We start from the raw sequence: 10,128 nt of genomic DNA on the forward strand, positions 1-10,128 counted from the left end.
TGTGTACTAGAATCTTCTTTTTCTTTTTAAGGGGATAAGAGGTAGTCTATTCTGGAGTCAATCTGAATGACCATAGCTGAGAAGGTGGGGGGGAGGTCTATCATAGAACTATATCATATATTTTGTCGATACTCACTTCCTATTACTCCCTTGTTTCCCTTTCCCCCTCCTGCTGGTTTCTTTCCTCTTCCCCCAAAGTTCTACTTTCATTCAATATATACTAGATTCAGCATATGAAAAAAAATGTAGTATTTCGCTTAACGTGATGCTCTCCAGTTCTATCCATCTTCCTGTAAATGATATTTCATTCTTCATGGCTGAATAAAACTTCATTGTGCATACCTACATTTCCTTTATCCATTTATCTGTTGATGGACATCTAGGCTAAATCTATAACCTAGCTGTCATGAATAGTGCTACAATAAATATGGTATCTCTGTACTATGCTGACTTAGATTCCTTTGGGGGGCAGAAGTGGTATAGATAGATCACATGGTAATTATTTAAAAATTTTATCTATTTGTTTATGTGTGCATGCCTTTTTGTATGTGTGTGTACCATGTGTATACAGGTGCCCAGAGGCCAGAAGAAAGCATTGGATCTCTTGGAACTGGAGATCACAGGTGGTTGTAGGCCTGCCAATGTGGGTACTGGGAACTGAATCCTGGTCCTCTCCAAGAGCAGAGTAAATGCTCATAATTGCTGAGGCCGAGCTTGCTCTAATCCCTCACTTTTTTTTTTTTTTTTAAAGGAAATCAGTATATAGAAATCAGTATAGATTTCCAAAGTGAGGGCACTAATTTACATGGTCACCAACAGTGGATCTCCCCCACCCTAATCCTCATGAGTATGCTAGATACTCAATGCTAGGCAAGCACTATACCACTGAGCTCTATTTCCAGCCCAGTTTTCTTGGTGATGATCACTCTAACTTGGGTAAGTTACTGAGACAGGGTCTTGTACTTGGGAGATGCAGGTTACCTCAAACTTTTTCTTTGGAATTATCTTTCATACAATACCCAGATAGTTTCCTTTTTATAATCAACACCAAGGAAAAAAAAAGCTTTTATTTTTGTCCTTTTTGTGACAGGATCTGGCTATGTAGCTCTAGCTGGTCTGTTACTCATCACATAGGTCCAGGTTTTCCTCAAATTCAGAGCAGTGCACCTCCCTCAGTTTCCTGGGTGCTGAGATTACAAGCCTTAGCCACCATGCCGGCAACAAAAAAAATGTCTTTCAACACTGTCTCCCCACTTCAATCTGGTTGTTACCCTATTTATCCATGAAACAAGTTTCTCCAAATTTATCAAGTGACTATTTCCAAAATCCAAAGGGCACACTTTAGTCCACATCTTACCTGATTTAGGTTACATTTAACACTTTAACAAGTTTCCTTAATACTTTTCTTCTAGTTTCTTCCTGTTTGCCCCTTCTCAGTGTCCTCTTTCCAGAGTCCTTGCCTCATCCCATCCCTCAAATGCACGTATCCACCTCTCTAGGCCATTTTATTCACCTCTATGCTTCGCCAGCTATCTGTATGGACAGAAACACTTCAACTCTCTAGGTTTCCAACCCATATCATTTAATATTTAATCATCTAATATCCCACAGACACCTAAAATCTATTCTCCCTCTGCAAAGTAAAAAGAAACAGAATTAATATTACCCAGTTATGGAAGCCAGAACATTCATATTTCCTTATCCAATCTGTCTCCCTATCCACACATCACCATCTTCCTTAAGAGCTTCACAACTGTTCCCCCCCACCCCGCTCCTAAATATGTCCTTTCCAAAGTACCTTGCAAACAGGGATCCTCTCCCCACCCCCATCCCCATCCCCAGGGACTGAACACAAGGTCTCACTATGCTAAACATTCACTCTCTACCGTAAAGTTAAAATCCTAGACCCTTCCCAGATTAAATTACACCCAAACTGGCCTTCATCTCTTGGGGTCAAGCAATCCTCCTGCGTCGGGCTCCAGGCCGGCACTAACACTCCCAGGGCTGGCAAGCAGTCATTTTTCTACAATGCAAACATATTTGTTCACCCCTCTGCTTAGACCCTTTAAAGGCTCTTCATTATCCTTAGGATAAAATCAATTTACAAAACCTTGTGTGATCTGGTCCCTTCCTATCTCTCAGACTTTGCGTTATTACCTTTTCCTTTAGCCATACCAGGCTGTTGGCAGCTCCAGAACATACGTGCATCCCGCCCTGTCCCCGCCTCGCCCATTTCAATTCCCAAAGTCCTTCAAAATTCAGCTTAGGTAACACTTTCTACAGAAAGCGGGAGCTCAAAAGGCAAATACTGAAGGACTGAATTTCGAGACAAACTGAGAAGCGCTTTAAGGTCCAGGTGACAGGAAGTTCAAAGCAAAGAACTTGAACCTTCACCCTATTCTGGAGGTAATCCGACTCCTGAACTATTCCGCCCTTATGCGTCATGGCTGCCAGCTCCACTTTCCCAATGGGCCTTAAGTCCGATATCCACCAGCTCTGGCGCCACCAATGCTTCCACATTCAACAACGTTACTCTTTCCACTTAGTACCGCCCCAAAGCCGTGGTTAAGAAAAACCTGTGTTGCCAGCTTGCCCCAAAGCAAGATGGCTGCCAGTCTCCATTCTCCTTTCCCAAAGTGACGCTATTCAGTCCCTGCTTAATGCCGCTGCCAGGCTGCCCTCACCTAGTATGGCTGCTCCGGCTCATGCCTCGCTATGGTCTCGAAGCCGACACTAACCGGCCAGGTTCCGGGAGGCGCTGTTCAGGATGCAGCCACCCCCGCCCGCCTCTCCCCTCCCCCCACGCCCGCGGCGGCGGCGGCGGCGGCGGCGGCGGCGGCGGCGGTGGTGGCTGGAGCCCGGATGCGGCGCCGTGAGACAGGCCCGGGAGACCAGCGCGGATGGATCCAACATGGCGGCGCCGATCCTGACCCGAGAGTGAGGCGGCGGGGCGGCCGGAGTGGGGAGGGGGAGTTGAGTGGGACGGGGCGGGGCCGGGCGGGGCCGCGAAGGGCTTGGGGAAGGAAAGTGGAGGGGGAGGTGGTGGCGACGTCCAGCCCGAGAACCTCCAGAGAGGGAGGTGACGGGACGCCGCGAGGTGGGGGAGGGGACCAGCTGAGGGGGGCGTGCAGGGGAGATGGCAACTGTGGGAGAGGGCAGGGGTCGAGGCGCACGAGTGGGAGCATGGGGAGGGGCGTAAACAAGGGCCCAGGCTGGGCCAGGCCAGGGGTATTAAAGAGGCTGAGGTGGGGAGTGGGGCTGCGAATCGGCGGATCGAGAGGGTTAGGAGCTGGAAGGAGAGGTTGAGGGTGTGAAGGGGAAGGGGGCTTGTGGCATGTGGTTGCAGGGAGGACCAGACTCTTGTGAGCGTTGTTCGGAGGACAGGGGAAAGGGAAGAATTGGACTTAAAACGTTTTGTAAAGGGAGGTTCTGGAAGTGTTAAAATTGGAAGTGGGAGGGGGAAGGGCCTAGGGGAGAATTTGGGTGGAAAAGGAAAGAAGGAAGGTTTGGGGCATACAGAGAGAGTGGAGCTGTGCCGAGGTAAATGTAGAAAGTGAGACTGCGAGGAAAGTTTGGAAGGAAAGGGAGATAGGGCAGTGGGACTGCATCGGTGGTAGAGGTTTCGGGGTTTCCCTCTCCCCGGTGGAAAGGAAGACAGCAGAGTTAAGGATCAGTTGCAGCCAATTTTAATTGCCAGGCCCTTAGCTTTTAAATAGGGTGGGAAGGGCAGAAGGGAATCATGTGGGTTTGGAGAATTGGGGTTGAATGAGGATTCAACCGAATGTGCTTTCCAAAAGACTTTTGCTTACTGCTTCCTTGTTTTTCCTGATTACGAAAAGGGGAAAATAGGGAAGCTGAGGTCCAGTGTGGATGAGTAAAGGACTTTTCAAGTTGTTTAGCAAGTTAGCCCTACAAGAATGGAGAAAGACATAACTATACTGAAGCCCTTGCTTACATGCCAAGGTGGAGACTCTGGAAGCCTGAGGAGGAAATAGAGGAGACAGACTAGCATCTAGGTAATCAGGCTAATTAGATGTGCTTTCCTTTACAGACCCTTCTTTTGCTCTTTAAGTGCTAGGAGGGAGGGGGGTGTCAATACACATATATAGAAAACTGTTCCTTACCAGAACGTAGAAGTGAGTGGATGCTGCCTTAGCAGGTATTTTGTTCTCATTGTGTGCTAAAGGAAAGGGTGAAAATAGAATTTGGAGACTAGTTCTGGTCTGAAGTGAAATAAGTGCTTTCTTTGGCTATAACTGTTTTCCTCCCAATTCTCCTTTAACATTTATGTTGCTACAAAATAGACTAAGGAATTGAGGAGAAAGGTGAGAAGGTATCAGGGTAATGGGTTTTCCCAGAAGTTGTTGAATCGGGATGATCTTTCTTGCCTTGAGCCATTGAGACTGGAAATTCTTGAAATTGATACTATTTTGTGAATTGACTATCTAATAGAAAGGGAGCTTGAGATTTTGCTGTGGGTGAGTTCTCTTCTTTAACTTGGAATAGATTAGTTCAATGAATGACTAGGCTTTGCTGATTTTTTTTTTTTTTTTTTTTTTTTGCCAGTTGACATTGACTAACTTTGTGGACCTTTGAAGTTTCAAAATAAAGCTTGAAATTTGACTGTTTTTCTCCTTACTTGTTTTTGTTTTTCTGCTGGCTTTGAAACTTGTGCTAGGAAGAAACCTGGGAAATTGAGTTTCTTGCAGAGGTAAGTTAAACTTTTTACTGTTTTAAACAGTGGAAGAGAATGGAAATGGCATGAGAAATGTGTTGGAGTTGAGCCTAGTTCATAGGGTAGATACTGGGGAAATGACTTACCCAACCAAGTTCATTAAGATTTGTTGCATTCTTCAGGTAACTGGAGATAGATAGGAGGGAAAAGGGGGTGCTAGTAGCTTGGGACAAGCTTCCAGCTTTGGTTTGCTGTCGTCTTTGGTCAGCTCTGAGAGAACTGTGCTTAACCCGTGGAAAGCTGTATTCTTGCCCATATCTACTAAATATTTCCCTTGGAGAGCTGCTGAGGTATTGTCCATGGAAAAACTTTTCCTCTAGTTTGCTGTCTCTTCTAGCCATTTTGAGTTCTTGGAATCTTCTGAAAACATCCTCTGTAACTCTAACTTCCACATATATTTGGATCCCTTATCCTAGTCCCACAAGAAAACCATGTACTCCTTAGCCATCTTTAAGATTTTCCTTGTAGTTTTCACTTCAGGGTTCAAGCTGTCACTCATTTCTTCCTCATGACTTTTCTTCTAAGGGCTTCTGAGAGAGTTAAATATTTCTAAATCTCTTGTGGAAATGTGTCATTCCTGTTAAGAAACTAGACTTCCATTTTCATTTCAAGATCTTATTTCTCCTATACATCCTTCACTTTTGAGAAGTCAGAGTACTTTAAAAAGTTATAGCTCTCATTCCTGGATGGGATGAGACTAGGCGGCTTGGACATGGAAACCCATCAGGAAGAAATCCTCTAGTTACATATCGACTCTTACTGGCCCTTGGCTACCCTAGACGACCTTAAAGGAAAACAAACTAGAACTCCAGGAAATATAGCAGTTCATTGGGATAAAGAATTACTCTGGGCTAGAAAAGTAGCTCAGTGACAGAGTACTTAATCTATCCTCAAGGCTCTGTCTGGGTTTGATCCCTTGAACCTAAAACCAAAAAAAAAAAAAAGAGCAAGACTCATGTTAGTATATCACATACAGCCACCAACTAGTGGATCAACACACAGTTTACTGCTGGGTTTGTCTCTTGGTATCTGCGCAGTGTTTGAGATATCAACACTGAGTTCTTTCTAATCTTCTGTTTAGAGAGCATTCTCATCACTGTGGTATCTTTCATCTAAGAGCTCTATATTTAAGCTGAGCTCCCTTGCCACGGAAAGCTGAGTATGTTTTAAGATGAAGTTGGTGACATTCTTTTAATCCTGAAGTTAGATTCTTAGAATCCCTGTTTTGGTTGCTGAGTTAATTTACAATCCTAGATAAGTAGGGAGGGCTGCCTGCTAGCCACACGCTTTGGGGAACTTTTTTTTTGTTTTTTTTTTGAATGAGTAATATAAGTCTGATTAGTGACCTAACAAGAAAGGGTCTGCTAGTTAGTCTAGTTTCAGGACTTTATAAATGGCCCTGAGATTTAAGAGCAGGATCATTTGTGTCTGTCTTGAAGAGGATGGCATTTCTCTTATTCCCGCAGAACTCCAGATTGAACTAGGTCAAAATAGACCTCCTGGGATGGACCAGAAAGGAGTGTATCTCTACCACCTGCTATTCACCTGAATGGCAACAGCAGGTGATGGAGGAGGCTCGGCTGGGGTGAGAAGAAACTCCTTTGTGCTAGTTGAACTCATGAGTTAAATGAGCTTGTGACTGACTGGCCTTCCTTTCCTTCTGGAATGTTGTTTGATGGATTTGAGCTGGAAGGACCTAATGGGTTCTTTCTCTAGATTTAGTATGGAAAGTGGTGTGTATTCTTTTGACCCCTTCATCATGTTCCACTTAGGATTTCTCATCCTCAGCACTGTTGACATTTTTGGTCCGATGATAATTTTCTGTTGTAATTGTTCTGTGCTTTATAGGATGTTTAACAGTATCCCTGGCCTTACTGTATGCTAGTAGTAACTCTCTCTTCCTATGCATGACAATCAAAAATGTCTCTAGTCATTATCATGTGTTTCCTGGGCGGTGTGGGGCAAATTAGTTCCTGGTTGAGAACCACTGACCTAGAAGCTCTGATAATTCCTAGTTGGATAATTTAGCATAGGACTTAAAGGTGACGCTTTTTACCTGCCTCTCTCAAATGAAGGGAGTTAATTCTCAGAGGATTGAGGCCAATTGTAGAATCACATTGATATATAATTAAGACTACAATGTTTTCCCCTATTTTGCCATGTTTTTTAGAGGCAAAGTATGTGAGGCTGGTATTTCTTAATTGCTTGGGGTTTAAAGACACTTTGAATTAGGGAACTGTGGAACAACACACTCTTCTGATTGGTTGAATGTGAAACCTGCCCATCTGTTTTTTCTAGGATCCTCATAACCAACAGCTGGCCAAAGGGAACAGGTGGGATAGGGATAGGGACCATGGAAAAGTTGTAGGGGCTCTAAGGAGGCTCAGTTTTCTTCTGCCTGCTGTGAGTAAGAAGTTATTTTTCCTGAGCACCTCCATTTGTACCTAGTGACGGCAGGTGAAACCAGAGGAAGAGGAAGGAAAACCAGTCTTGTTGAATAGCTATTTTTTCAGCTGCTTCCCATGCTTTGGGTGGGATACCTGAGCTGTCAAAACCCTATGGGGTTATATTTCTTTTTCACATGCAACTCCTCTTTTTAAAACGTCACTCTGCTTCCATTGTTGGCTTACCATGGAGAGAGGACCAGAATCTATTGCTTTTTAGCTTTCCAAGTCTTCATGAGCTTGGTGGTTGTGAAGGAGCTTATTCTATTCTGTTCTTTTTGGTGCTGGAAATGGAATCCAAGGCCTCATGCATGCTGAGCTTCACTTCTACCACTGACTTGTATACAAAGTTTCTCATTTTCGTTTTTCTAGTTAGCCTAGTATCTTGGTGTATAAAATGGACAGAACAGCCTCTTGGTTGAATAAGTTGATGTGATGTGGGTAGTTCTCTGTGGTATAGAGGCAGCTCTGGCTAGTCAGACTATGTGCTTGGTGACTGAGTACCAAATGTGCTCTCATGTGCATGTGCTTCCCTCTCTGCCCCTCTCTGAGACAGGGTTTCATTATAGAGCTCAGACTGGCCTTGAATTATCTGCCTCAGCCTCCCTAGTCCTGAGATTACATGCATGTGCATAACTACCATGTCTACTTATGATGTCTATTTTTATGTATATGAGTGTATTGCCTGCATGTATGTAACTGTACCCCTGTTGTGCAGTGACCATGGAGGTCAGAAGAGAGCATCAGATCCCCTGGAACTGGAGTTACAGATGGCTGTTAGCTATCATGTGGGTGCTGGGATCCGAACCAGGGTTCTCTGCAAGAGCAGCCAGTGCTTTTAACCACTGAGCCATCTCTCTAGCCCCAAAAATGCATTTTAAAGATGGCATCTGAGTTGAATATTTTTGAGACAAGGTCTTAACTATGTAACCATCACTGGGCTAGAACTTAATACATAGCCCAGGTTGGCCTCAAACTCACAGAGATCCACTGGCCTCTGCCTCCTGAGTGCTAGGATTAAAGGCATGTACCATCATACCCAACTGAATTGACTCTTATGAGTAGGAGTTTGCTATCTGAAAAAGAGCAGTTATAGAGACGTGGAATGGAGAAAGGAGAAGGGTATTCAGGCAGAGGAACAGTCTGAAGAAAGGTATAGAGAAATGAATTGTATGTATAAACCACAAACGAGCTGTTAATGTTGAAAAACTGATGTTAATAAAAACGGGTGTGTGGTAAATGAGGTTGGATAAGTAGGCCTGATTTTGGAAGGCTTGGTAAACAATATAGGGAATTTAGAGTGTTCCTAAGGTAAGGAAAGGACTTACCCCTCTCTTGAATCCTCCACCCCAGTTCTGTTTTAGATGTGGTAGATGGAAATTAGGTAGGTTAAGACTTTGGTTGTGATGTTGGCACATGCCTGTAATCCTAGATTCTGGCAGCTCAGGCAGGAGGATTGAAAGTTCAGTACCTGTTTGGGGTACATAGCGAGTTCAAGGCCAACGTGGGCTATATAGCCACACTGCTATTTAAAAAAAAAAAAAAAGGCAGCCAGAGGCAGGTGGGTTTCTGTGAGTTCAAGGCCAGCTGGGGCTACAGGGAGACCCTGTCTCAAAAAGAAAAAAGATTGGGGTATGGAGACTTCTTAAGGAAGCCAGTTGCAGAGGTCCACATGAGAGATTTCCTGGCATCTGAACTGTGGCAGTAGAGAGAAGTGAAAGGAAGAGCAGGTTTAAAAAATAGTTTTGTATCAATAGGAATTAAGAACTGGTGGGGCAAGACACCAGGCGTGGTGGTGCATGCCTTTAATCCCAGCACTCGGGAGGTAAAGGCAGAGCTAGGTGTATCTCTGAGATTGAGGCTAGCCTTGTCTACATATCGAGTCCCAGGCCAGCTGGGACTATAGGGAGACCCTGTCTCAAAAACAGCAAAAAGCCAGGTGTGATGCATGCCTTTAGTCCCAGCACTTGGGAGGCAAAGGCAGGTGGATCTCTGAGTTCAAGGCCAGCTGGGGCTACAGGGAGACCCTGTCTCAAAAAAAGCCTGACTGGGTGATAGGAGGTTGTGGGTGAAACAGTATTGGATAGTACTGTCTGACAAGACAGTAATTGTGAATGACTAGAGAGTGAAGGTGAAAGTTGTTAGTCCTGATGGTTGGTTAATGATATACCCAGATGACTTTGTGACTCAAATGACAAATTATATAATGAATATAGGGCTCTGGTCCTTGACAGGGGTTTGTTAGGTGCCATTCTGAGGAAGGGTTAGAAATTTTTTTGTATTGTTTTGGTTTTGAGTCAGAGTCTCACTTAGGCTGGCCTCAAACTCCCAATCCTCCAGCCTCATGAAGCCTTCCAGAGTACTGATATTACAAGCATACCCAGTTTTGGTACTGAGGTTTTGAAGTTAAGGGACTTAACACAGTTACACAGCTATAGTTTGTTAATGACACAGTCAGATCTTAAACTAGTTCTGGCTAGTGGCTCACAACTGTTCATCTAAAAAGCTCCTATATCAAAGAATGAATTCTCTACTTCTCATTGTTGCCTCTGTTTAAGAAATGAATGGCCTGGTATGTTGGTGCACACCTTTAATCCCAGCACTTGGGAGGCACAGGGTGGGTGGATCTCTTTGAGATAGAAGTCAACCTTCTCTACATAGCGAGTTCCAAGCCAGCTGGGACCACAGAGAGACACTATCAGGGGGAAAAAAAAAAAAAGGTTGGGAAAGGAGAAAGGTAGAGTTTTCTCTTTTTTTGTTACTGTATTTTTTTGTTATTTCTATGAGATAGAGTCAACATGTAGCCCTGGAACTAGAGATCCTCCTGCCTCAGCCTCAGTGACAGAATTATAGGCATATACTTTCATGCCCAACAGAAAGAGTTTTCAAGAACTAAAAGCAGTGTTGGGGGGCAAGAGAAACAATTTGGATGGCATAAAATAGCAAATT

General features: G+C 44.2%; 2 protein-coding genes and 1 pseudogene across 10 annotated transcripts in view; 1 reads left to right on the forward strand and 2 right to left on the reverse strand.

The window, feature by feature from the left end:
* Ufc1 (ubiquitin-fold modifier conjugating enzyme 1) overlaps positions 1-2,173 on the reverse strand; it is a 26,446-nt gene extending 24,273 nt beyond the window's left edge. Inside the window, exon 1 of the mRNA XM_008848012.3 lies at positions 2,158-2,173. The gene's annotated coding sequence lies outside the window, so the exon portion shown is untranslated. The remainder of the gene's footprint in view (positions 1-2,157) is intronic.
* LOC108491543 overlaps positions 1-2,235 on the reverse strand; it is a 9,607-nt pseudogene extending 7,372 nt beyond the window's left edge.
* Positions 2,236-2,552: 317 nt separating this feature from the next.
* The window catches only part of Dedd (death effector domain containing), a 12,432-nt gene continuing 4,856 nt past the window's right edge, over positions 2,553-10,128 (forward strand). Inside the window, exons 1-2 of one of the 9 annotated variants that reach the window (XM_008848004.3) lie at positions 2,553-2,937; positions 4,679-4,711. The gene's annotated coding sequence lies outside the window, so the exon portion shown is untranslated. Of the gene's footprint in view, positions 2,938-2,975; positions 3,098-3,440; positions 4,017-4,566; positions 4,712-6,301; positions 6,321-10,128 lie in introns of those variants that run through there. The other 8 variants (XM_017801917.2, XM_008848008.3, XM_008848006.3 and 5 more) reach the window with 8 other exon arrangements.

The sequence above is a fragment of the Nannospalax galili genome, unplaced genomic scaffold (genome assembly GCF_000622305.1).
Source record: "Nannospalax galili isolate Female #2095 unplaced genomic scaffold, S.galili_v1.0 scaffold484, whole genome shotgun sequence".
In the NCBI taxonomy this organism is placed as follows: Eukaryota; Metazoa; Chordata; class Mammalia; order Rodentia; family Spalacidae; genus Nannospalax; species Nannospalax galili.